This window comes from Lissotriton helveticus, chromosome 3_1, assembly GCF_964261635.1.
Source record: "Lissotriton helveticus chromosome 3_1, aLisHel1.1, whole genome shotgun sequence".
Classification (NCBI taxonomy): domain Eukaryota; kingdom Metazoa; phylum Chordata; class Amphibia; order Caudata; family Salamandridae; genus Lissotriton; species Lissotriton helveticus.
In genome coordinates this window covers 1,546,518,309-1,546,544,867 of record NC_136061.1, presented here as the reverse complement: position 1 = coordinate 1,546,544,867, position 26,559 = coordinate 1,546,518,309, and positions in this window count along the sequence as shown.

Genomic DNA, 26,559 nt, shown 5'->3' with positions numbered 1-26,559 from the left:
CTCCTGGAAGTGTGACTGTGGTGATGCTCACTGCTGTATTGAGGAACTGGGGGCACAAAAGCAGGGTTAGAAGGGGAGTTCAGCTCATGTCTCTGCAGGCGATGAGCCCCTAGAGCCATGGGTAGTGTAGCTGGTTGATGAAACTAGTACTCCTGCTCAGCAGCTGGATGACAACTTGTTCTGGGTGATCTTCCCACAGGTCTTCATTCGGGTGGGCTTGATGAATGACTTCCAGGCAGCCGATCCTGTGTGGAATGGAGTTCAGCTACCTCTTTTCTCTGCAAGGAGGTCACTTCTCTTCTTTACTCCAGCAGCCCAGCAGAGCTTCCAGCAAGAATCATGACCCAGGCTCAGTATCCAGCCTCTCAGGAAGGCAGGAACAAGGGCCGGTCTGGGAACCAAATCAGCTCTGGCAAAAATGTTCAAACAAGCCCCGCTCCCTTCCTTTTCGCTCTTTCATCTTTCAAGATTCTCTCTTTCCTGAAGCCCCCTACCCCATGCCTTCTATGCTTACATGAGAAGATGGAGGACGTAACAGAGGCACCAGCAGAGCCTTCCTGTCCTAAAAACCTGTCTCCAAAGGCTCCAGCCCACCCGAGAAATGCTCAGTGGGAAAAATGGGCAGTCCGGGCCAGCCTAAAGCACAAGACAGAGTGCAGTATTTGAATTATAGGGGGACTGGTCCAATACAATTCTTCACGCACACTGCATGATCAGTGAATGCCTGGATAGGGGTCAACAGCAGCCTTTCCTTACCTGCTTGACTCTAGCTTAGAGACCTATGTGTATTTGAATCAGAAAGTCAAGCCAAATCCTTTGTCACACAGATATGGCTGAAAAGGAAGAGGTTGGACTATTCCCATGAGGCACAGGGTCAGACTGATTTGCACATGGCCATGTCTGAACTGGGGTGGCAGAGTGGGCTAAAGAACAGTGATGGATTAAACCCAGATCTGTTGACTGGGTGTGAGTGTTTGATTGGTTCAGATGCTCCGTCCATCACCACCCCCTTTTGTACCACTTTCAAAAGGAAGAGGGGCTGTGCCTATGTGCTTTCTGGCAGAGGAAACAGGAAGTAAACATAAAGGGAAGAATGTGACATCATCCGCCACATGACACTTCTACAATAAAACACTCAGTACCTAATTTGAGATGGTAAAAGAGAGAAAGAGAGGGAAAAATAAACAAAGGGGAAAGACACGTAAAAACACACCAAGGGAAAAAGCAGGAATCTGCAAGAGTGAGACAAAAGTAAAGGGAGCGTCTGGCAGAGGATTAAAGAGGCATGATGTGGATTCAAGACTACTCAGCCTTGGTATTCTTCTTGCTGACCATTAATAGCAGCAGCAGTGGGCTTCTGAACAGAGATTTGGGCACCAGCACTCCTTTTTTTACAAGTTAATGACTGAAAACTAGGGATGGGTGGAACTCGCAGAGTTTCACTCTGCGGAATCTCGTGGAGTTACAGAAAAACTTTGTGCGATTCCGCGTAATTCCACCAATAGGTGGAAAAAATGCGGCTTGTGCATCTCACAGTGCAATTTAGCACCCGTTGCCTGAGCAGCCATAAAAATCAGTGCGAATGGCACCACGCACTGTGCAAGGGCGTGAGGCCATTCGAGTTGATTTTGCTGTTGCGAGTAGACAATCTAGACAAGTGATAGTTAATCTACTCGAATGGTAGCCATCTGACCACAACTGCTCACGAACGTCGGAGATTGCCCGCGTTAAAATATCACATTGTGAGGTTCAGATTCTGTGGCCTTGCTGCAGAAAAATTCCACCACGCAGCAATTGGCGGAATTTGACCAGAACTCCATGCTAAGCAGTAACGTGGAGTGGCCAAAATTCCACCGATTCCGCAGGCCCAACCCTACTGAAAAGACTGCACGATGTATGATTCAGTGCAGGCTTCCATTTGAGCAAAGGATCCAGTCAGCCTCAATGGAAACCTTCCAGCGTCTTCTGCTGCTATAGACAAAAGGAAGCATAAAATGATTACCTGCTGCACCCATGCATTCACACAGGTTTCACGCTCATTCTGCGATAAACGCACTGTGCAGACACACCTCTCACTTATAACCCACATAGATGGAATTAAAGAACCCCCAGTTAAAAGAGGCAGGCAGAGCTTTGTAAACAGTAGAAGCCGGTAGGCACTGACCCCACAAAGGGGACAGGCAAAGAAGGTCTTTCCTCCACTGGCTGTAAGCTGCTCTACCACCACTGTCAGTCTCACAACACCCAGGAAGAAAGGGCGATGCTTCAGATTCCCCCTTAACCTGAGTCAGAGAGCCTCCCTAGTGAGTACACAGGGTGGACCTGCTCACTGAGGGAAAAAACAAAAATCCTGTAGCAACTGCCCAGTGACTGGTCAGGAAATGATCATATAACAAGAGTACACGCTCTTCAGGGCCATTGGAGTGTCATATCTGTACCAACAGCAGGTGACAGTGACAGGTGCATCACTCTTCAAACTGACCCTGCCAGGGACATCAGGTGTGAGGGGTGCTGTGCAGGTCACACAGGTAAAGGCCATCAAACTATACATTGACTCTGCCAAGGACTTCAGGTGTTGGAGCAGCTGCCCTATATAAATGATACTTCATTCATTCACTCTTTCATTCAGGGAGGGGTGTGCAGGTAACACAGGGAAAGGGGCATTACTCTACAAATTGACACTGCCATGGACATCAGGTGTGAGGGGTGCTGGGCAGGTCACACAGGTAAAGGGCATCAATCTATAGATTGACTCTGCCAGGGACTTCAGGTCTTGGAGCAGCTGCGCGTAATATAAATGATACTTCATTCATTCATTCATTCGGGGAGGGATGTGCATCTAACACAGGGGAAGGGGCACCACTCTACAAACTGACACCGGGTGTGGGTACGGGGTGGTGTGGGGGTTGCACAGGGACAGGTGCATCAGTTTGCAGCCCCACTGCCAGGGGCATCAGATGTTTGGGGCGCTGTGCAGGTAACACAGACAGGTGCATCAGTCGACAGACTGGCATTAAAAGGGCACAAGGGGTGAGCTATGGGATGGGCAGGCAACACGGACAGGTGAGTCGACCTTGTCACTGACGGCCAAGAACATCAGGTGTGAGGGAGTGCAGTTCACACAGGGACAGATGCATCAGAGCAGCATGGGGTGAATTTAACAGGGATGTTAGGTGAGAAAGGGCAGGGATGGGTGTATATGTCTATATACTGATATTAAATGAGCCCGAGGTTGGAGGAGGGGAGTGGATAGGTAACATAGGGGCTGGTTCGTCACTAGAGAGAATGGATGTAACAGTGATGTGGGTGAGACAGATCTCTCTGCAGATAACACAGGGACACGTGCTTCAGTCCACAGTCTGATATTACAATGGCGTGAGGTGTGAGAGGTGCTGCAAAGGTAGCACTGAGGTGTATCAATACATAAAGTGTCACTAACAGCCAACTCTAGTCTGTGAGAGGGGGTTGTGCAGGTGACACGGGGAGAGATGTATCACTCCTCAGAATGACATTAACAGGGCATCAGCTGTGAGAGGGGGCTGTGCAGGTCACAGAGACAGTGCAGAGTGACACCAGCAGGGAGATCTGGTGCTTGAAATGACACTGTGAGGGTAACACAGGGTGAGGGGCATCAGTGTACAGCCTGACATTACAAGGGTATTAGATGTGAGGCAGAGGGGCGGGCAGGTATCAGAGATAGGTCCATATATAACCTGACGGGCACTCCCAGTGGCCAATTACCTATTCAGACAGTCGAGCAGGGTCCTGATTGGCTGAGATCCCCATGGCCGCCGCCATCTTGTGTAGAGATAGCATCACGCTGCTCTGCCACCAGAGATAGTCCCCACATAATAAACAGCGCGTGGACGCGGCAGCGGCCCATTCTTTACCCTTTGAAGCGGAGACAGTTTCTGTGCGCGGGGGGCTGGGTGGGCGCATGTGCTGTGCCCGTGATTGAACATCTTTCACAGACACACAAAGGGAGGCAAGCGAGCTGGGCGATAGCCAGCCCGGGCCGACGGCCTACACCACGGGCCCTTCCTTCTCCCTTTATCAGACATGTCTCATTCGCCGTTTGTCAGCCCTTATCGCGGGCAGCGCGATGCCTCGGGGGCTTCTGCTCTCTGCCGCCTTTCTCGGGTCTATGTCCCTTGAGATGGCAGGGACAGGGAGCACGAGTAGGATGATATGAGCCCAGAAGTGGCAGGTGGCATGTGCAAGGTGGTGTGTCGGTGGAGAAGGGAAATGGCACGTGCATAGGGATAAGTCATGAACAGCAATGTTTCTTGGTGTGGTAAGGTGTACATCACATGCATGCCAGTATCACCCGTCAGATGGCCTGGGAAGCAGCGGCGGCTCTTTCGCTATGGCGGAGAAGCATCGCCTCACCTGCCAGCACCCAAAATAAAATGAAAAATACTTTGATAATAAACCCTTGCTTATTATCGTTTTATTTTTGCTCTCTAAGCCGAGGGTTGGGGGCGAGGTCAGCGGGATGAGAGGCTGGTGGAGGAGTGGTTGCACTCTAATCCAGTGCACATTACGGTCTAGCCCGCCGTCTCAGGACTGCCAAACCGCCATGCGCACTGAAGCTCTCTCCCCCCAGCTGCATTGCCGGGTTGGAGAGCGCTGGCACAGACTCCCAGCCTAACTTGGAACACAAATCATTGGCGCTCAGGGCAATCCTGGCGTCACTTTCAGCCGCATGAGAGCAGCATCAGGATTGGCTGCAGTGGAATCTGGGAGTTTGTGCCTGTAGTGGAGAGAAGCGTGATGCAGCAGGTAAGTGGTTTATTTTTTTGATCTTGTCATCCATCCATCCGTCCTCTTTTCCCCCCTCGCCCTGCCACTCTGTTGACACCCCAGCTGCTACTGCTGGGATGTATTGATTGTGATACGCCTCTCGCGATAGCAGCTGGCTTGTGCATTGAGATACTATATCACAGGTCAGGCAAGAGCCGGGCACGTGCACAATGGTGTGTCCTTTGAGATGGAAGGGTGCACCAACGTGGCGATGTACCCATGGAGATGGCTACTGACACGTGCTTTGTGATATCTCCATAGAGGGATGCACTACGGAACTTATCAACCAGCAGAATATGGACCAAGGTGGTATAAGGTGGCACCTGCATTGTGACCCCACCCCGCGGATAGCAGCTGGCTCCTGTATGGAGATGGCATGGCATGCTTCCACAGCAAAGGTAGAAGGCATGTTCATGGTAACATGTCTTGTGTGATAGCAGCACACGCTAGCCTGTTGATGGCAGCTAGTGCATGCATGGAAAGATAACCTTGGAGATGGCATGAAGCGCATGCACAGTGCTCTGCCCATTGAGAAGGTGAGGGCATGTTCACGGAGATGTGACCCTTTTGATGGCAGCTTCACGTGCATGGAAATATGACTTGTGTAATAGCAGCTGGCACATGCATGGCGATATCGCCCTAAAGACGGCAGCTTGCACATGCACTGAGATATGTTCTTTGAAATGACAGGAATCACGTGCACGGTGAAACGGCTCTTCGATGGGAGGGGCACTTTCAAGGTGAGGTATCCCTGGAGTTGGCAGCTGGCACACGTGTGGCAATGCCTCATTGGAGAAATAGCAGCTTGCACGTGCATGGCGATAAGTCTGTGGCCGTGTGCGGTGTTCCGTTGAATGGCTTGATGCATTTTTCTGGTGGAAGTTCATTGAGAAGGCAGGGTGGCACGGATGTATAAGACAACAGGCAATGCATAAATGGGTACCTATGACATGTTAGGGCCTGCACACATGGGAATTTGTTAAATTTGATGGCAGCAGGCCAGGAAGCAAGTGCACATAAGTATGACACGAGATATCACGGGTAGGACTGGAAAATGTCTCGTGATAGCAGCTGGCACGTGGATGGCGCTATGTCTCGCGTGATGGCACCTGCCTTCTGCCTTGAGGTAGAATGTCACACTGAAGGCAGGAGGCGCGCGCATGATGATGACGTGTCCCCGGAGAGTGCAGCTAACACGTGCATGGTGATATGATCTACGACATGGCAGGTGGCACGTGCTTGGAAGCATGCCTCATGAGATAACAGGTAGAATGTGCGATGATACTTGTAGCAAGAAGACAGCTGGCATGTGAGTTCTGACACATATTATGAGATGGCAACCTCTTTTTGCACGGTGATCTGTCCGAAGAGATGTGGGGGCACCCACAGGGTGACATGCCTTAGTTTCATGCTTGGCGAGATGTTAGTTGACATGATGTGGGTACAAGCATGGCATGTCGGTGTGTCTACCATGAGATTGCAGGACACACGCGCAGTGCTGTAAACCCTGCAATATATATGGCTACAAACCACATGTGAATGCACACTCAATGTAAAAAAGATATCACACCTCAGGTTAAATACCAGTCATTCCCCTCAAGATGGGGCGCTTCTGGGAGATCAGCTCCGCCTCTGTGCCTGGGCTGCGTCCTTTGAGATGCCTGCTGACGTGTGCCCTGCGAGATGTCCATCAAGATAGCAGGCAGTGTGTGGAGAGTAATATGTCCTATGAGGCGGCAGGGAGCACGCGCACAGCGGTATGCCAATGGATTGTACCTCATTTTCGATAAAAAAAATTTTTTAACGAAAAGAAAAATACCAGCATACCTACCCCAGGCTGGTGAAACATAAAAATTAGGAACAAAAATAGAAAACACTTTCCCTTAAACCAGTCTCCTAATCACTAGGACATATCGCTTATGTGCCCCACATAGGGGTAGTTAGCACTATATAAATGTTGCAATGCAATACAATAGGTAAATGCTGAGATACTTGGGTATAGATGGTATAATACTGTATTGTATTATATCGGTACTTATATCGTGATTACCATGCCTCATGTGTGGCCTAAAGTGTTTTGACTCAGTATGTACAATTTATTTAGTGCTTCACAGCCCTGAAGAGGTCATGGAAGTACTCTGGCTTTTAATGGCTTTCTGGGTGCTTTCGGGGTGTATGACAGCGTGCAGTGAGTAGATTTGGCAATTCGTGATTGGGAGAAAAGTAGAGGTGCTATGTAGTGCTACAACAGCGCACAAGCAAGTGTGTTACGGAGTGTAAGACATAGGTGCAGTTGGGGGTTCATGACCCTTCCATCTATATGTTGATGATGTTATTATATTTACAGATTGACCATGTGAGCACTAGCACAACATCGCAGAGTTCACCTAGTGTGTTGCTGCTGAGTCTCACCACCTTCTATTCCTTTACAACTCATGTAATCCTTCTTTTCATGATAAATGACACAGGTGCAAATAACTCCTCATAGTGTATAGTGCATTCAAATTACCCATTTGCCTTGAGACCCAAACAGGTGAGTAGTCGCGCTTTACAAGAAACTTGATAGATAAGTCAATTTTATTGATTCGTTAAACGTGAGAGGGCGCAACTGTTCACTGGTTGATATTGCAAACTTTGAGGGCGCACTCACATGGAGACCTTTGAGCCCCTCAGGTTGGCGGTTCGCTCCCAGTTGCGCGAAATGTAAATGTAAATGTGGGTGTACTTGTAAAGCGCACTGCGACTCCATGGAGCAAAGCGTTTACTTGGCTCCGCTCAGAGTTGAATAAAGAGTGCCATTCGGGGAGACTGCTACTACGGCTACTGTTGTTCAAAGTGGTTGAGCCACTAATGGTACTTGGATAACCCTCATTGAGAGGGGGAACATCCTTTACGACGCAACTATTACCCGGCACTACCATTACAACGCGGGGATTACAACGAAAGTCGTTACAACGACTTTCGCTGGAGGGCGCTGTTGGATAGGGAGTAGTTTAATTTTCTATCCAACACCTTCCCTACTATCCACGGGGACTGGAGTTGGCATAGAAAATTAAACTATTCCACTATCCAGCGCCCCCCAACGCAAGTCATTGTAACGACTTGCGTTGTAATCCCCGCGTTATAATGGCATGCGGGGTAAAAGCATGCGTTGTACTGACATACAACCCATTGAGAGGAACACCTAACTCCTGCACTGGTGGGGGAACGACTCAGGCCCTCCATAGTGGTCTAGTCCATCACGGGGTGCTGTGGCCCTTACCCACTAGGGCCTTGTGGCGGATTGATCCATTTGACAGAGAGATCATATGCTGTCTTCAAGTGATCACGCCACGATTTGCTTAAAAGGGAAGCTTGTATTTCTCTTCGGAACTCTAAATGGTTGCTGAGCGTCTGTGAATTTTTATATTCAGGCCCAAGTGAAATGTAATTTATGCCATCATAACTTCTTGTAATTTCTGGCATTTTGCATCAAGCTATTATACAAAATGCCAGCGGCTACGCCATTACGCCACGTAATTGAGATTTTGTTCAGGTAAAAAATCCTATTGCTGGAGCATGGGAAGTACGTGAGAGAATTGAACTTGAGCAATTTTTGTTTGCTTCACACATATATTTGTGCTTTTTAGTGCTAATTGCGCTAAATAAAGTAGCACATTTCGCAGTAAAAATTGGTGCAAAGGCTGGACTGGCATTATACATATTAACATATGGCATATTTTGGCCATTTCACATAATTTTTTGCAAAGGAAATGACACCATTTTTATCGAGCTCTGTTTCTATCGAGAAGCATCTTCCATCTATGCTATTACTTCTGCATGGAGGGATGAATAGTAGTGGGGCCATTCACAATGTAAGGTTACTTTGGTGATCGGGCCCTCTGTTTTACAAAGCCTCATGATATCCATTGGAATCCTGGATGAAGAAATCCGTGCATTTGTGTCTTGCCTTTCCCTACGAAGCTTGCTCTCTCGTGGTTTACTTGGGAAAGCTCTGTTGGACCAAATCTGTGGTTCTCGGATAATTCGTTTTTCTTGTGTTAATAAACCCTTTCAGACTTCGATTAGTGTATGTGCAGATTTTCTATATTAATGTTAGGTTACCTTGAGTTTGCTCATCCTACTTCTGGCATTGCTACAGGCCTTTTGAAGGGAGTGTTACCTTCTGGATGGAGGGTTTACCCTAGACCAGAATTAGTTTATTATAAAATGTGTCTGGTTTCCTCTTGGATCTGCGTGTCCTAGTCCTCCAGTGTCTCTCTATACCAGGTAGCACTGCTATCTCCTATTTATTAACTTTTTTTTACGGTCATGCTATATGCTGGATATTTTGAAGCTGACCAGGGTCAGGACCACATTTCAAAAAACATCAGGTAGACCCCCCCAAATAATTTTTTTGTTTGTGTGTTGACCCGTTAGGGTATCAGGGTGCTTTACAGGGATCATAGAAGTGTACAGTATGCATGGAATCACAAAGTACACAATATAAAGAGGGGGCGGGGTGCTGGATACATAAGGGATAGAGGAGGACACGTATGTACAGATTACATTTATGATTACTCAAGATAAGGCCCCAGGATACTTGGTGAGGTAGCTCGATACTCAGATGGGAGGCGCTAGTCGGTAGTTGGTCAGGGTTTCTGTGTTGGTAGGAGGCAACATTTAGGTGAGGAATTTACTTATAAGGAAAGTTTTGGCCTCCTTTTTGAAATGTGCCAGAGAAGGGATTCTTTTGATGGCGGGCGGGAGAGAGTTCCATATTCTTGGAGTGGCCTGAGAGAAAGCCTCATTAAAAGTTTTTTTCTTTTCAGAAACGTGCAGGTTGGAGTAACAAGTCTTTGGCGGACCGGGAGTTTCTGATTCTGCCGGATACCACAAGTTTCTGTGCAAGATAAGCAGGGAAGTTTGAGTATAAAGCCTTGTATGTGATGCAGGCCAGTTTAAGTTGTATTCTAGCCTCGAGGGGAAGCCAGTTCAAAGCTTTCAAGTGTGGAGAGATATGGTCGAATTTTCTTGAGCTTGTAAGAAGTCTGGCGGCAGCGTTGAGGCAGGCCTTTAAAGGTGCCAGGGAGATCTTGGGTAAACCATAGAGGGTGGAACAGCCATACTCCAGTCTGGAGATTACTAGCGCTTGGACTGCACTTTTTAGGTCAGCAGTGTCGAGGAAAGGTTTCAGTTTCCTAAGGTAGCTTAAGTGGAATCTGGCTAATTTGGCCATCGATTTGATGTGGTCCCGCATGTGGAGTAGTGTGGCTCACTGGTTAGAGGCGGCAGGCCCGAGAGCAAAAGTCGGCCCGGGACCAGGGTTCAATTCCCGACGCGACAGGGTCGTGGACCTTAGTCAGCGGACTCGATAATTCTCGCTTCGGTGCTTACTCTAATCAGGGGTTCCACTCGGCAACTCTGGGCATTAGCTTGCCTAATCTCCACAACGGCCCCACCAATTCCGGGGATGCCTGGCTCCACCTTGGGGACTCCCAGCAAGGGACCATCCCACAGGGAAAGCCAGGACGGGTTCCCCAGAGTTATACAGCGCCAGGAGACCTATGGACGGGTAGCAGTGCGCTTTACAAGCTAAAAAACATTTACATTTACATGTTCAAATTGCTGTCCAGGGTTACTCCCAGCGATTTTGCTGAGTCCACAACGGTCGGTGGGCAATCTAAGGCTGTGATTGCCTTGATCCTTATCTGCATCTCAGGATTGTTTTTTGGAGGGGAGATTAGGAGAAATTCAGTTTTTTTTTGCGTTGAGTTTGAGTTGATTGAAGGTGAGCCAATGGACGTTTGATTTCAGGGCCTCATTCAGGGAGAGAATCTCTTCGAGAGATAAGGTTTTGATGTAGAGCTGAGTGTCGTCAGCATACATATGGTAGGAGATATTCGCTGTGCGAAGTACTTCGGCAAGTGGTTCAAGGTAAAGGTTGAAGAGGGTAGGGGACAGGGTTGATCATTGAGGGACTCCGATCATGACCGGAGAGGGAGCAGATAGGTTGCTGTTGATTAGGTATCGCTGCGATCGGTTTTGGAGGAAGGATCTAAACCATTCTAGAACAGAGCCATCCAAACTCATCCTGAGTTTGAGGCATTTGAGAAGTTTTTTGTGGTTGACCGTGTTGAAGGCCGAGGATAGATCTAGGAGGATTAGAAGGCAAGTTTTCCCTTGGTCAAGGGCTTGGAGGGCATCGTCAATGATGTGGAGCATGGTCGTTTCAGTACTGTGCACAGGTCTGAATCCAGATTGGAAGTCATCAAGAAGGTGGAAGTTGTTGATGTGTTGGCTTAGTTGCTGTTGTACACACTTCTCCAACACTTTAGCTAAGAGGGGGACGTTGGAAATAGGTCTGAAGTTGTCGGGGAAGGCTGGATCCAGCGACAGCTTTTTCAAAATGGGGAGGACATGGCCGGCTTTCAGAGAGTCTGGAATGGATCCCTGCCGGAGAGAGGCATTGATTATTATAGTCCAGCTAGGAATAATGGACTGGGCAACGGCCGCTAGGCAGTTGGAGGGGAGCGGATCGTTGTAATGGATATTCAGGTTTATGGACGATAGGATTTTAGAGACGGAGTCTTCGTCATATAGTTTGAAGTCGGTCCAGAGTGCTTGAGTTTTAGGTGAAATCTGGGTGGGCATCGCAGGAGGAGGAGGCAGGTCAGGAAGGGATAGAGAGTATGTGGCGGCACTAAGTTCGTTTCCTTAGGTTGTGACTTTGTCAGTGAAAAAGGAGGAGAATTCCTCTGATGATATTAAAGACTTGGGGGTTTCTTTCAAAGTTTTGGCCAGTTTATTGGATTGGTGTTTGACCAGTTCGAAGAGCTTGCGGGGTCTATTCTTGGCGTTCTCAAGTTCAGATCTGAAAAATTCTTTTTTAGAGTTGAGGATGTTCCTATTGTAGGCATTTCTGGCCTGACAGAGAAGGTTTAGATGTGCGGCCGAGGGGTGCTGTCTCCAGATTCTTTCGGATTTCTGGAGGGATCTCCTCTCATTATTGAGGGATCCAGTGAACCAGGGGTTCCTGTCTTTAATTTGGGTTCTTTCTAGGTTTAGTGGGGCTAGGTCATCCATAATGTTCGAAATTGTTGCAGAATAGTGATTATTGAGGTCACTAACCGTTGTGATATGCAAGGGGGGAGGTCAGATTTGCAGCGAGCCTCCAGTTCATTGTGGTCCAGGTTCTTAGTGTCTCTAACCCAGCTTTTAGGCAACACTGGTTGCGGTGCCCTTGTCTTGTGGGTGCCCGGTAGTAGGAATGCGATGGCGTGGTGGTCAGACCAGTCACAAGGGTCTATAAAGATAAGCTTGACTGTTGGTTCCTTAGAGATGATCCAGTCAAGGGTGTCCCCTTTCAAGTGTGTTGGGAGTGAACAGGCTTGGATCAGGGCTTGATCGGTCAGGAGGTCTTTGATGGTGTTGACATGGGGGTCCTTGGGGTCATTCCCGTGCAGGTTGAAATCACCAAGGAAAATATCTTTATCGATGGAGGAAATCCTAGCTGCGATGAGTTCCTTGAGGTTGTTTGTTGATGGAGGCATGCATGCCTGGGGGGGGGGGGGTGATAAATGATGTGTAGGTTGCACAGTAGTGTGGAGTTGCTGCAAATGGAGAGTGCGAGGTATTCGCAAGAGTCAGAGGTATCCGCCAGAAGTTCCATGACACTGACGTTAGAACGGTAGATGCAGGCAATGCCTCCTCCTCTCTTGGTAGATTGCCTGTCCAGCCTGGCAATGTTGTAGTTGGGGGTGACTAAGAGATCCAGGCATGCAGATGAAGAATCGTTAAGCCACGATTCTGTTAGAATTGCTAAGTTAAAGTTTTTGTTCAGGATGAGTTCAGCAATATCGGCGGCGTGTTTAAACACTGATCGGCAATTGATTAAGAGGCCAGTCATAGAGGAATCAGAGGGACTGTCAGCAATGGGGGTGGGTAGGTGTACAGGCGCTAGGTTGCTTTGGACCACACTTCTGTTGCGGAGGGTAGCCGATCTGTTAGGGTTGATAGTGACCATGCAGATGGCATGTTCGGCACTCACATCTAGAGGCAAAGGGTAATTGGGGCGAGTTGTAGTCGCGGAGGATGGCAAGGCCTTCCTCTTCAGTGAGGTCTAGCGGACTAGGGGTGGCAGGTATAGAGTTGTAGGAGTTGTAGGCGTTGTCCTACCTGAATTATTCCTTGGCTCCATTCACTTTGTAAGTATTTTCGCGCGTATAAACCAATAACATAACCATCAACTCTATGGATGAGCAACAGTTAAGGAGGGTGCTCATGCTCTCGGACTTGTTTGCTGCTTTGACTCCCTTGACCACCCTGTGTTAACAACACAAACTGATGTGATGGTGGAGTGTCTAAATTTGCCAGGAACTGGTTAATGTTCTGATCAGACCCAGGGTCCAGAATGAGGGGCAAATGTATCAAAGAGTTGCATTGCACTTGCAGGCGCAAGAGTGACAGAACTCTTAATTTAGATTTATCAAGCCAAGCAACGCAAACTTCCATGGCCTGAGTGGCTTAATAAATCAGGAGTAACGTAGTGCAGCACAGGCAAATTGCTGCATTGCGTTACTCTACCACAGGGAGGCGTTCCGTGGGCGGAGCGTTGGTGTTCCCATGCATCCACCCGTAGATTTTAGTGCATTGCTGGATTTGCAATTGCTGGTAGACCTAGGAATGGGTCAAGATGCTACACCTTCATGTAATGAGGGGACATATCTTTATTTCTCCTTCCGTTTTCCTTCGTCTATGAATGCTGCATTCTGCAGCACGCATAGAAAGAGGAAAATGCCTCTGGTGATTCTTTTTTGCAGAGAGGTGTTCCTTCCTGCATAAAAACAATCCTGCTTACAACCCAGACACCCTTACACGATGGTGCAAGGCTTCCTGCTTTGGCGCAAGGCAGCACATTGTGCGCCAGTGATGGAAAAGACAGAAATGTGCCGTATAATGCTGAATACAGCGCATTCCTGCCCTTTCCCTCTCATGCAGCACAGAAAGGTGGCTTGCTGCACTGCGCTGCTTGATTTTCTGATTAGCATGCCCCTCAGAGTGTGTGGGGGAACTCTACATTGATCTAAGTCATACAACCTGTGGTGTACTACAGCTCTCTGTTCATCTTCATCTCTTTTTAATGTTTACGCACTGCAGCTGAATAGACTTTGCAAGACCTTGGAGGGTCCTTTCATAACTATGTGGCTGACTCTGGAGCGATTGTTAAATTCACTTTGCAAGGCCACTTCCTAATTTACTGAAGCCTTGAAGAATAACTACAAGTGAAGTTTAAATGATATTAACACTGAATTTCTATTGATGGGGTCAGTGCTTAACGTTAAATGTGGTCACTGCGGAATGTGTAGGTTTGCTGAAGATAAGACAAAGCTATTCAAAGACAGTGCGGGCAAGGTCCATACTATACTGACCAATGTTACCTGTGGAACTAAATATGTTGTATACATTATCACATGCAAGTGTGCCAAAATGTATGTGGGAAGTACCATAAGGGCACTAAAGGATCGTGTTGGTGAGCACATGAGAGCGGTTAAAGAGAATGATTTAAGATATCCGAATGCGGAACATGTGCATAATTGTACAGCGCAGGGTCCCAACAAGACATTCATGTTTTATGGCATAGAACATGTTAAAATGGACTCACGAGGTGGCAACAGAGAGCTTAAACTACGAAGGCATGAGGCGCGGTGGATCATGCCTCCATGGGCCGTGGAAGAAGGGCTCAATTATGATCAGGAATTGCAATATTTTATAGGTAATTAATGGCTGTAGCGTTCATGATACGCATATATTGACTTTGCTTTCGGTGATCGACACAGACTCTATAATGTGAAGCATGGGGTATGATGAGCAGTAAGTCGAAATATATTTAGTCGGACAGTTGACTTGCTGTGGTTGTCAATAATACATATTCACCTGTAGCTAAGAATGGGTTCACAACTATAACACTGACGTAACAGGTACAGTATTGCCGTGTGTAGTGAATTTTATAGAGAACAGGTGGCTACCTGGTAGTCTAAACTAAATAGTGGCTTTAAGAGAAATGCATCATTACAATATGGCGCTGATAAGTTTGGTATGGTAGTCACCGTCCCAACTTCACTATTGATACAAATACAATCTGGCTATATTTTTATTATGGGAATAGTTGTCTTTATTTCAGTAACATATTGCTTAAATAGGAACGGCCCTTGGAATTTAGATATATTCAATGTCGAATTTATCTATGATAATCTCATTATTTTTATTTGACATCGACGTAATAGGCATGATAGCTATTATGTTCAATATTTTATTAAGAATACAAGGCTTCAACATAGTAATTGCTACTTTCGTTGTAGCCCTATGTATTTCATAGAGACATGTATTTATACAGTACGATACATTTAGGCATACTTGATGAGCACTGATATAGTGAAAAGTCTGCCATTTCAAGATGGCGCTGATGGAAAGAATATCGTAGTCACCTCCTTGCTTTCTATAATCATTATTTGAATCTCTAACGGGAGTGTGAGCTTGTCTACACCGGATCTGGGTGCGACAGGAGGATTATATAGAACAGGTAAGAGACATACTGTGGCTCTTCATTTATATTATATTGGGGCTAATTGGGCCATTTGGTGTTGATATTGATACTCGACGACTGCTTTGTTTGTTTACAGGTTACCCGGTACTGCAAGGGGACTGTAGGAAAGTGTCTCTATATATACTGGACGGTATACAACCTTTACCACGCATTTTTTACCACGCACTACCATTACAACGCGGTTTTTACCATGCATACCATTACAACGCATTGCGCTGGGGGGCGCTCTAGGATAGGGAATAGGTTAATTTACTATCCAATAACCTTCCCTAGTGTCCACGGGGACTGGAGTTGGAATAGTAAATTAAACTATTCACTATCCAGCACCCCAAAGCGCTATGCGTTGTAATGGTATGCGTGGTAAAAACCGCGTTGTAATGGTATGCGTGGTAAAAGTATGCGTTGTAACGTCATACATCCATACTGGACCAAAGTAAGGTACAGTGTGTATAGAGTTCCCAGTCCGCAAAGGTTTGGCTGAGGCTAAAGTTAGATATAACCTTACTCTCTAAAGTGGTAGCTTGGTCGAGCAGAAGGCAGTATTAGAGGACAGTGTAAAGCATTTGTTGTACACACTCAGTCAGAAAATGGTCTCACACACTCAAGAACCGAACTCTAGGCCAATTGTTTTGTATCAAAAGATATAGTTGTTTTATTTTAGAACCAACAAGGTATCAAAATTAGGGGTGGGTGGCAGTCGCTGAAGGGACTATCGCGGAGAGGCACAGAGATTGAACAAATCTCCGTGCCTCTCCGCGATATTTCCGTTTCGCGAGCTCGCAGGCTACAAATAAAGTTAAATAATACTTATCTTATTGAGCTGCAAAGTTCCCCATCGCGGCTTCTTCTTTGAAACTATGCATGAGCGGTAGCCCGCGTATGCACATTCCTGGCGAGGAATGCGCACCCCCTTTCCTCACATAGGGTTTCCCACCAGTCTTCCCGCCAGAGTGGGGGTCAGAACCGGTGGGGGCCAGTTGCTGAGTACAGCAAGTGGTCAGGAGAAGCTCACAAAGGCGGTATGCCTTTGAAGCTTCCCCCTGCCGATCCTGGGTTAGGAGACCTAGCACCTCGCCTAGGATGTGCATTGCTGCAGGCCCAGGAGAGGGGGGCTCTCCACCCAGGCGTCCAGCAACATGTCTGCTGTGTGGCAGCCTATAGTGTAAGCAAAAACAGTTCCCAACAGGTATTATGTAGAGACAATTTCAACAGTGTATGCAACAAGCATTACAGAAAGATCAGAGACAAGGAGTCAATTGATTTTTTCAGGAGGTAATATTATTTACCAAAAGGCAAGGAGGAGAAAAACTTTCATAGGCAAAATACAGTTTAAACAGCACTGTAAAGACCGGATCTTGTGACAACCCAGTGACACTTGGTGCAAGGTGCTATATACAATTAGTGAAGTGAGTGAGCAAGTGCTTAAAAACAGCATTGGCGACGCATTGAGCAATTATATACATCAATTAGAGGCTCCGAAAAACAAGTTACAGTCACTTGGAAAAACAATTATTTCTACAGGAGCACAGGATGTGATATGCGTCGTATAATTCACGCTGTACAGTCGACGGCGTTTCGATCCCCTTTATTCGGGATCGTCATCAGGACGGGGTTGTCGATAAACACAGTGCTGTGGGCAAAAGAAGGGCAATTTTGAACCTGGGGATATTGGCTAGGGTCAGAATGGGGGGTGAGCCAGTGATCGGGTAATTGATAAAGTTAACATTAAAGGTGTGTATATGGCGTGGCTGGGGTGGTGGCCAGACCGGGGAACAGGAGTGAAATTGGGGGTGATTAATGTGGAGAGGCTGGTGGGTATATATCGAGTTAAACAAATTAATCGCCGATTAGTGGAAGAGTGGCGCAATTGCTGCGTGGGCCGACACTCACAGTTTTGTCAATCAGGCCGGCGAGGCTAGGAGGGCTCAGCCAAGTCAATAAATGATCGGATGCTGAAAAGGAACATGCGATGGAATTATGAAAAGAAACAGGCGAGGCTTGCGACATAGACTCGCCCCATGAAGAGCAGCGTTACCTGATTTATTGTATGAATCTGATCAGCAGACGGGGTTGGCTGCGCCTGTAGGAGGGAAAGGGGAAGATCAGCTTGGGCCGGTATTGTGCGAGGACAGGTTCTTAGGTGACGGGTGCACTCGAGTTGAGCGCGCTCACAGTGCTGGAAATATTCTTACCTGACTGGCGCAGGGAAGCAGGAGGCAATTTAAGGCTCTTCTGGCATAAGGACTAACGGCAATGAATGCGGTAGCTGATCTGGCGTGTGTGACCGTCCTGAGTATAAACCAGGAAGTACCGAGCGGGGGGCGGGGTACACTCGCTGGATGTGGGCGGGGTACGGGTGACGTGACGGGAGTGTCACGAAGGTATCCACTAATCGGAGGGAAGGGGGCGGGGTTCAGTCGCACCCAGAGGTGGGGTGGGGGGCGTGAGAACAGGTTGCCCGGGTAACAAGAACAAACAGGAACTAACTGAATTCAGGCTGTATTCAGGACAGATATTAACGGCGTGACGCGGAGGGGGCGTTTAATGGCATGACGCAGCGGAGGCGTGAAGGGCCGGAGCATGCTAGGGGCCGGGGATGGTAAATAGGTGCAGGCCCTGGAGGTATAAGATTACGATTAGATGTTTTTGCGATAGCGGGCATGAATATAGGGATCTAATTACAAATCCATCACATTTTCAATCCGTATTAAAACACCAATCAAAGCTACAAAATGGAGCAAAATACATTTTAGCAAGGCATGACTTGGAGCATCCATTAATACAATCGCAATATGATATAGAGACTTACATTTCGTGACTAAAGATGGAGCGAAATACATTTTAGCAAAGCATGACGGTTGGAAAGATAACTTGGAGCATCGAGTAAAACAATCGCAAGATGATATAGAGAATTACATTTCGCAACTAGTGGTTTGAAACCGGACGATTAGGTCCGTGGTATTAGTCTATATTGGTGGACATAAACCAATGTGCGAGCTGTGATGGTAAACTCAGAGTCATGGTATATGGTTTAAATTACATCAACTATACAACTAATATACAGTTCTTATTCAGGGTATAGAGAAGTAAAGTAAAGGGCAAGAGATGGAGGGACAGTATACTTTAGATGCAGATGGTACTGGTCCATTCATCAAGGGTATTTAACCCATGGTTAACAGAGTCAGCTCTTGCGATCCATTTACATTCAGCTCTGTTTAATAAGATGGACATATTCCCACCCCTTAGGGGTAGTGTTGGTTTCTCGATGACTAGCCACCTCAGGTCTGTGTCCATATGTGATTTTTCCATGAAATGTGTGACCAGCGGGGCCGTTAGTACTTTGCAATTGATTCTGCTTTTGTGTTGTATAATCCGTTGTTTGACCATTTGGGTCGTCTGGCCAATGTAAATGAGATCACAGGGGCAACGGATTGCGTAAATAACATTTTGGGTCTTGCAGTTTGAGTGATGCGTTAGTTGATGTGTCTGTCCATTGTAAACAAATTCCTTGGTGTTAGACGTTAGCTCACAGACGCTGCAGGATTGGCACTTGAAATGTCCGATGACTGGAGGCAAGCCCCACGCTGCTGTGATGGTGTGTTTCTCCATAGTGGTAGTCGGCCAAGTGATGGCATGAACAAGGTGGTTGGCAATGTTGTTGCCTCTCTGGTAAGAGAACAGAGGGGGTGTTTGGAATTGTTCATCGGATCGTAGCACCGACCAGTTTCTTTTGATTATTTTGGCTACCCTATTGCTATCTGGGTTGAATACAGAGACAAAAGGGATCCTGTTCAAAGTTTTTTTGTTTTGGTTCGGCCTTAGTAAATCCTCACGGTGGTTGTACCACGCTCGTTTCTTCGCTTGCTTTACCAAACGTCGTGGGTAGCCTCTGTTTACCAGTTTCACGACCAGGATGTCCGCCTCCCTAAAGTAGTCTTTGCGCCACTTGCAATTGCGCCGGATCCGGAGGAACTGCCCAAATGGAAGACCATCACGTAAGCCCCTTGGATGGTTGCTTGAGTAGTGTAGCAGGGTGTTGCGTTCTGTGGGCTTACGGAACAGCGATGTACCGAGCTTTCCTTCTTCTGCATGTATAGTCACATCAAGGAATGGTAAGTCATTAGGTTTAGTTTCACTTGTGAATCTGAGATGTTCTTGTGAGGAGTTTAGCCAGTCCATGAAGGGTTGTAAGGAATCGGCCGTTCCATTCCAGATCAATAAAACGTCATCGATGTATCGACGCCACAGATGGATTTGGGGTCGATACGGGTTGATTGGATTAAGAATCAATGTCTTTTCGGCAGCCAGGCAGACAAGACGTGGATTGTAGGTTAGGTTTCAGGGGGCATCTCTAAGATGCCCTCTGTAGTGCATTTTATATTAAATCCCACACGCTGTGCTGCGTAGTAATAGAGGTCAAACCTCGGGGCCTCGAGGCCTCCCTCCTCCCAGCTCCGGACCACAGTCTGCAGGGCAACCCTACTACGTCCGCCCGCCCAGAGTAAAGACGTGATCAGTGAGTTGAGCATGCGAAACACTCGCGGGGGAGCGGGCATAGCGTATTTTGCAGGATGTACAATATTCGAGGCAGCATCACCATTTTGGCAACCGCCAACCGCCCCATGAGGGAAAGAGGGAGCGTATTCCAGAAGGACACAGACTGGTGCAGAGAGCGGAGCACCCGATCGGCATTACGGACCAGCAGCTGTTCGTCAGATGAAGCCACCTAGATGCCCAAATACCGGAAGGCCTCCAACTCCCATCTCAGCCCCAGGCACGGGAGGCTCATGCCCGGAGCGACAGCACAACCCGTCAGAGGAAACATCAGAGACTTCTCAGGGTTAATGCGCAGCCCGGAGGCCGCACCAAAGCGGTCCAGCAACCGCAGTAAAGCGGGAAGCGAGGCAATTGGGGAGGTCAAATAGAACAGAGCGTCGTCTGCATAGAGGGACATCACGTTCACGGTATCGCCCACCTTAATACCCCACTGCCCCATCTCAGCCCGAATGGAGACCGCCAAGGGCTCAATCGCCAGGGCGAATAGGAGCGGTGACAGGGGGCACCCCTGACGAGTGCCCCTCCCCAAGGACCACTCCTTGGAGCGAGCCGACCCAAGCCGAACTCTAGCCCGGGGTGCCCCGTAGAGCACCTGAATCCACTTGCAGAATACCGGCCCCAGCCCTACCACCTGGAGCACCTCCAAGAGATACCCCCAGCTGACAGTGTCAAAGGCCTTAGCCAGGTCGATCGACACTAGGACCTGTGGATCCTCGCCATCACGCACCTTGTGGAGGACATGATTCAGATGCCGCAGGTTCCTTGCAGTGTTACGACCAGGGATGAACCCACACTGGTCCTGATGGACCAAGTGTGTCATGTGTGGGGCTAGGCCAGTAGCCAATAGCCGGGTAAGGATCTTTACGTCAGTATTGATCAGCGTGATAGGCCGGAACGCCGAGGGGTCACAACTGTCCCCTCCCGGTTTCAAGATCATACAGACCTCTCCCTGATTCATGGTGGGCGGAAGAACGCCAGACTCCAGGGCCTCATTATAGACCTGCAAGAGGAGGGGGCCTAGGACATCCGCAAACGAATGGTAGAATTCAGGCGGGAAACCGTCTCCGCCCGGCGCCTTGGCCCGAGGCAGAGCGGCCAACGCCACCCTGACCTCCCGGAGTGTCAACGCCGCATCTAGTTCCTCCGCTGCCTCTTCGGAGAGGACCCATAGAGCCAATCCCTGGAGGTAAGGCCGATAGGAGGCCTCCGGGATCGTGGGGTCGGCCGTATACACCTGCTGCAGGTAAAAGCGGAGGACCTCAAGGATATCCGACTCCGAGTGCACCACGTCACCAGCGGGAGCCTGTAGGGCAACTATCCGCTCCGGCGCGAATTCTCGCCGAAGAATCCAGGCCAGCAGTCGACCAGACTTGTCCCCCTCACGGTAAAGACGCTGCCTATATTGGCCCAAAGTGTATTTATCCAGATGGGTAAGAATGTGATGAACGGACACCTGGGCCTCCCCTTCCACCACCCGGTCCGAGGCGACGGGATCCGGCAGAGACTGGCAGCGCCGGAGTCTATCCTCCGCGTCTCGTAAATCACAAAGCAATTGCTTCCGGACCCCATAGGTGAGGCCCATACAGGCCCCCCGTACCACCGCCTTGAGGGCCTCCCATTTGGTCGAATAGGGCAAATCACCGTCCCCCCAGTTCAAATCAACATAATCAGTCAGGGCAGTCGGTACATGGTCTTTCCCCACCTGGTCCTGCAGAAGTTCTACTGGCATCCGCCAAGTACGGGGGCGCGCAGTCTGGTCAGCCCATTGCGCCATGCACGTCACCGGAGCATGGTCTGACAGAAACCGGGCCTGGTGGGTAACCGTCAATGAGAGAGAAGCGGTAATATTGGCCGCAAGAACCCAGTCTAGCCTACTATGGGTATCGTGCGTCGGGGTATAACAAGTATATAGTCTCTGGGCGGGGTGGCCCACACGCCACACATCCACAGCTCCTAAGTTATGCATCACCTCCCTGAGGCGCGCCATCATGCGCGGCTTCGTGCCAGTGCGAGGAGGATGCCGATCCAGATCCGGATCCAACACAAAGTTAAAATCCCCAAACCAGAGGATGGGGACGACTAGGTCCGAAACGATGAGTTCTTGAAGCCAGGAAAAAAAAACAGGGTCATCAACATTCGGGGCATAGGAATTCAAGAGCAGGAAATCCCTACCATCTAACTTAATCCGAAGCAGCAGGTATCTGCCTTCGATGTCCGCCTCCACATACTGCACTGCACATGGAACCCCAGGTGCCACCCAAATTAGCACCCCCCTGGCATAAGTAGAGGAGGAGGAATGGAACACCTGGCCCCTCCATTTCTTGGACAGCTTCTGGGCACCCTCCTCGTTCAAATGGGTCTCCTGAAAACACGCAACGGAGACCCCATGGCGCCTGAGGAAGGAAAGTACCCTGTGTCTTTTGGTGCAGGTGCCCAATCCGCGCACGTGCCATGTTAAAAATTTACATCCCATAGTTGGTGATTACGCCCATCCGGGCCGTATGATACAGACATTGTGATCCGCCACCCCCGGGCCCGAACAGCATCCAGGCCGGCATGCCCAGCTCGCCTGACCAACCACACAGAAACCTGAAGCACAGTACACATGATGCCAGCAACAACTACCCTCCCCAACCTCACCCGCCCTCCAAGAACCCCCGACTCCCCAACTCCCCCAGAACGAATACCCCCGCCCCCACCCACGAGCAAGATGACAGCAACAAAAAAACATGCTACCCTGCCCTCCCCCTGCTGGTGCCAGGACGTACACAGCCACCCCATTCGTCCCACACAACACGCACGCACACAAACAACCATACCAACACCACCACCCCCCCCCCCCCCCTTCCAGCTCCCCACGGGACCCAGGCTTTCAGGACATGCCCTAGGCTCGGCTACTGATATCAGCCCCAGGTCAGGTTCCTCACCATCCCAATATATATGTGGTCCCCACCTCACAGACCCTCGTCAATAGGATGCATGTCCTTTGCTCCACCCAGCCAAACAAGATCAAAACAGTACAGGACACAGGCATCTCTGTCAATCCAGGGACCCACCAGGAGGCCCCCCAAATGGAGTACAACATACCGTAGGCAAGACAGCACCTCAGGACGGAGCCGTCTCCGTCAGTGGCTCCGAAAGTCCAGTCTCCGGGATCACCGGGGCTGTAGAGTCTGTACCTGGCACAGTGTTCTGCAAGGTGTCGGGAACCAAAACTGCCCCAGGGGCGGGCGCGCCCGAGGTCTCCGGACCAGCCTCCTCCAATGAAGGTCTCAAAAGCAGAGCACCATCTTCTCCTACCGTGACTCTAGGCTCCACGGAGCCCTCCGATCCAAAACGGCGTCCTTGCCTTCCGCGACGTCGCCGCTGAGGTCGGGTCCCCCACGTCGCACGGGTCGCCCCACGTTCTCCAGGGGGCAGGTCGTCACCCCGTATCTCCATCCACTCCCATACCTCCGCCGGAGATTCAAAGAAGTGTGCCCGGCCTTGTGAGATCACCTTGAGTTTAGCCGGATACAAAAGCATATATTGGAGTTTAATCTCCCGGAGCTTCTGCTTAACCCCCAGGTAGGACTTCCGCTGCTCCTGTACCTGCTGAGTGTAGTCAGGATAGATGGATACATGACTGTTTTCTATGGTGAGAGACTCCGCCTCTCTAGCCGCCCTCAAGATGCAGTCCCGGTCCTTATAGTTCAGGATCTTTGCAATCATTGCCCTCGGGGGCTCACCCGGGCGCGGAGGGGCGACTAGGGCTCTATGCGCCCGCTCGATGACAAAGACATCCGACAAGCCATGCGGGCACAACTGAGTCTGAATCCAGGTCTCCAGGAAGCGCTTGGCATTCCCCGCCTCCAAACGTTCCTGCACACCCAGGACCCTAATGTTGCTTCGGCGCGCCCTACCCTCCGCGTCCTCCGCTCTCCGCTCCAATGCGTGCGTCGTGGCCGTGAGGCGCGTGACAGTCTTCAGGAGGGAGGCCACCTCCCCCAGCAGTTGGGTAATATTACCCTCAGCATCTGAGACCTTATCCGCCACTTTTCAGAGATCCGTCCGCAAAAGGTTGACATCAATCGATACGGTCTCTATCTGCCTCTCCAGTGCAGAGTGGGAGCCCTGAATAGCTTTCAATAGTTCCGCCCGGGAAGGCTCCGCCGGCCCATCTGCACCCTCCTCCTGGCCGGTCTGTCGCGTTATCCGTTGCGAGGGCAATCGCTGGGTAGTATATTGCGTAATGGTGTTGGGTTGGGTAGACCGCGACATCCTATCCTTGCGCATCGCCAACAGTCAAACGTCACACCAGCCCCTTCAGCAGATCACCAAGGACCTCTCTCAGCCACTGCCGCCCAGGCGCGTGCCTCCAGATCACACCTCAAACAGGGACGCCGCACACCAGATCTCACCTCCAAGCAGCTTCAGGCTGCGGCCACATGGGGGGCGCCCGGGAGGGCCAGCAGCTCCACTATTGTGCCACAGGTAAGTCCACCCAGCAGCATCCAGGGGCCCAGGGTACGTTCTCCTCCAGCAGGGCAGCAACGTCTGCAGGAGCAATCCGGAGCAGCAGTGTGGTACCACTGTAGGCACCCAAGAGGGGAGTGGGGCCCGTAGGATGGTAGGCGGCAGATCCAGGAGCACACACCTCTTCCGCCGGTCCGTGGTGGGGCCCGGGGCAATCAGGCCAACACAGGAGGCAAGCCCGCGCGGTGAGCGGGGAGTCCAAGTTACAGCCACCCGCCTCTATGCCCACGATCACAACCTCGTGGGTCTGCAGGGCTCTCGCTCACAAGAGGCCGATGGTGGTGGGCGCCCCGGTATGTCCACACAGGGCAGCGGGCCACTCAATGACAAGCCCCCCCACCCCCCGGTGCGGGGAACAGCTGTCTAGTCCCAGGCGCAATTTGGCGATGCAGCGGGGGAGAGGCGCAAACCCAGCTCCGCACGCCCCGCAATGTGCCGCACAACTCAGCCGCCACAGGCCCCTCACTCGCAGCATGCCATGGTGGCGGAGCGTCGCGGTTTATCAGCACGGGGAAGCGGCCACTCGATTGCAGGCCCCCTTGCTGCTGTGAAAGGCCGCCTCGCTGCAGGCACAAGATGACGGCTCAGCGGGGAAGGGGCGCAGGTCCGGTCGTGGATGCCCTGCAGCACTCCTCACCTCTCGGCCTCCACAGGCTCCTCGCTCCCAATATGGCTATAGTGGTGGGGGACTATACCCCAGTGTGTCCTTACGGGACACCGGGCCGCTCGGTGACAAGTCCCCTCGTCTCGGTGGATGGCTAACGCGTCCCAGGGGCAAAATGGCGGCCCAGTGGGGGAGGGGCACACATCCAACCTTACATGCCCTGCTACGCCTCGCACACCGCAGCTGCCATGGGCTCCAGTCCAGCCTCCCAGGGCCCCAGAAGACGAAGGAGGATGTCCCCGAGGAGCGCTCACCCGACCGGGAGGCTTCCGCTCCGGCTCTCACTCAGTACCCAATGGAAGGGCGGTCGCGGCTCCACTCTCTCCCGGATCCAGGACGAAGCCGGGCAGCAGAGGACGTCCTCAGAGGCCCCAGACACACACGAGCCCTTCCAAGGCAGAGCCCCAGATGGCAGCGGGCTCCGCCGTTCCTCAGTTAGCTCCACGACCTCGAGGGAGGGCCGCAAGGCCGGCTCACCCCGGCAATACCGCTCCGGTGCAGGCCGCAGTCCCTGGCCTCACGTAGGCAGGGGTCCAGCCCTCAGATCGCCAGCACCGCCACCGGGTAAAACTCGTGGATGCCAGCCAGCGGTTTTCAGCAAAGGGGCCCCACAGCTGGAGAGGAGCTTCCGGCCCCCAAATCAAGTGAAAGACAGCCCAGGTAGGATCAATTTACAGGATATCTGGGTCCTCGGGACGGGAGCTGGTGGAGCTCACGTCCTGTCGGCCATGCTGCTTGGCCACGCCCCAGTGTGATATCATACTTGATATGGAATGATGGGATTAAGGATAATTGTATGTTCCTTTCTAGGATCGTGTTGTGCTGTTCATATTTTGGCGCGGCTTAAAACTTCAAGTTACCTTCTTGAAATTTACAGTTGAAGAGGGAGGTAAGCTTTACCGTAGAGAGTGTGGTGACTCGTGATTATAATAGGGTGCAATGAATAGCTGTACCTCATGCCTTTGGTATTTGAAAGCTAATTTAAGCCTTTGTGATTCAATTTGATTTTGCAGAAACGCTTCTGGATTATTTGGATAAAGGTACCATCCCCTACTATTAGATATTTAAGTGGGGTGGGTAACTCACATGAGGCCCGGTAATATTAACTACACTATGGTTGACTTTAGGACATTAACCGGAATCACCTGCACTTAGGGGATACTATAGAGCTGGATGTGATTATTTTTGTGAATACTAAATCATGATTGAAAATGTGTTAAGAAGATGTTTGTAATTTGAAAAAATAAAATGTTTGGATTTAATCGATTTGAAAGTGCATTTTAGCATGAAATAGGCACACAAATTGTTGCTGTAACTAGTCGCATGTTGCACAAAGATTATCACTGGGCTCATATCATGTTAAATAACTTTATGTTTAGGGTACTGAATACAACAACAAAGATTGTTTGTATTACTTCCAGCCCTGAGGAAGTCG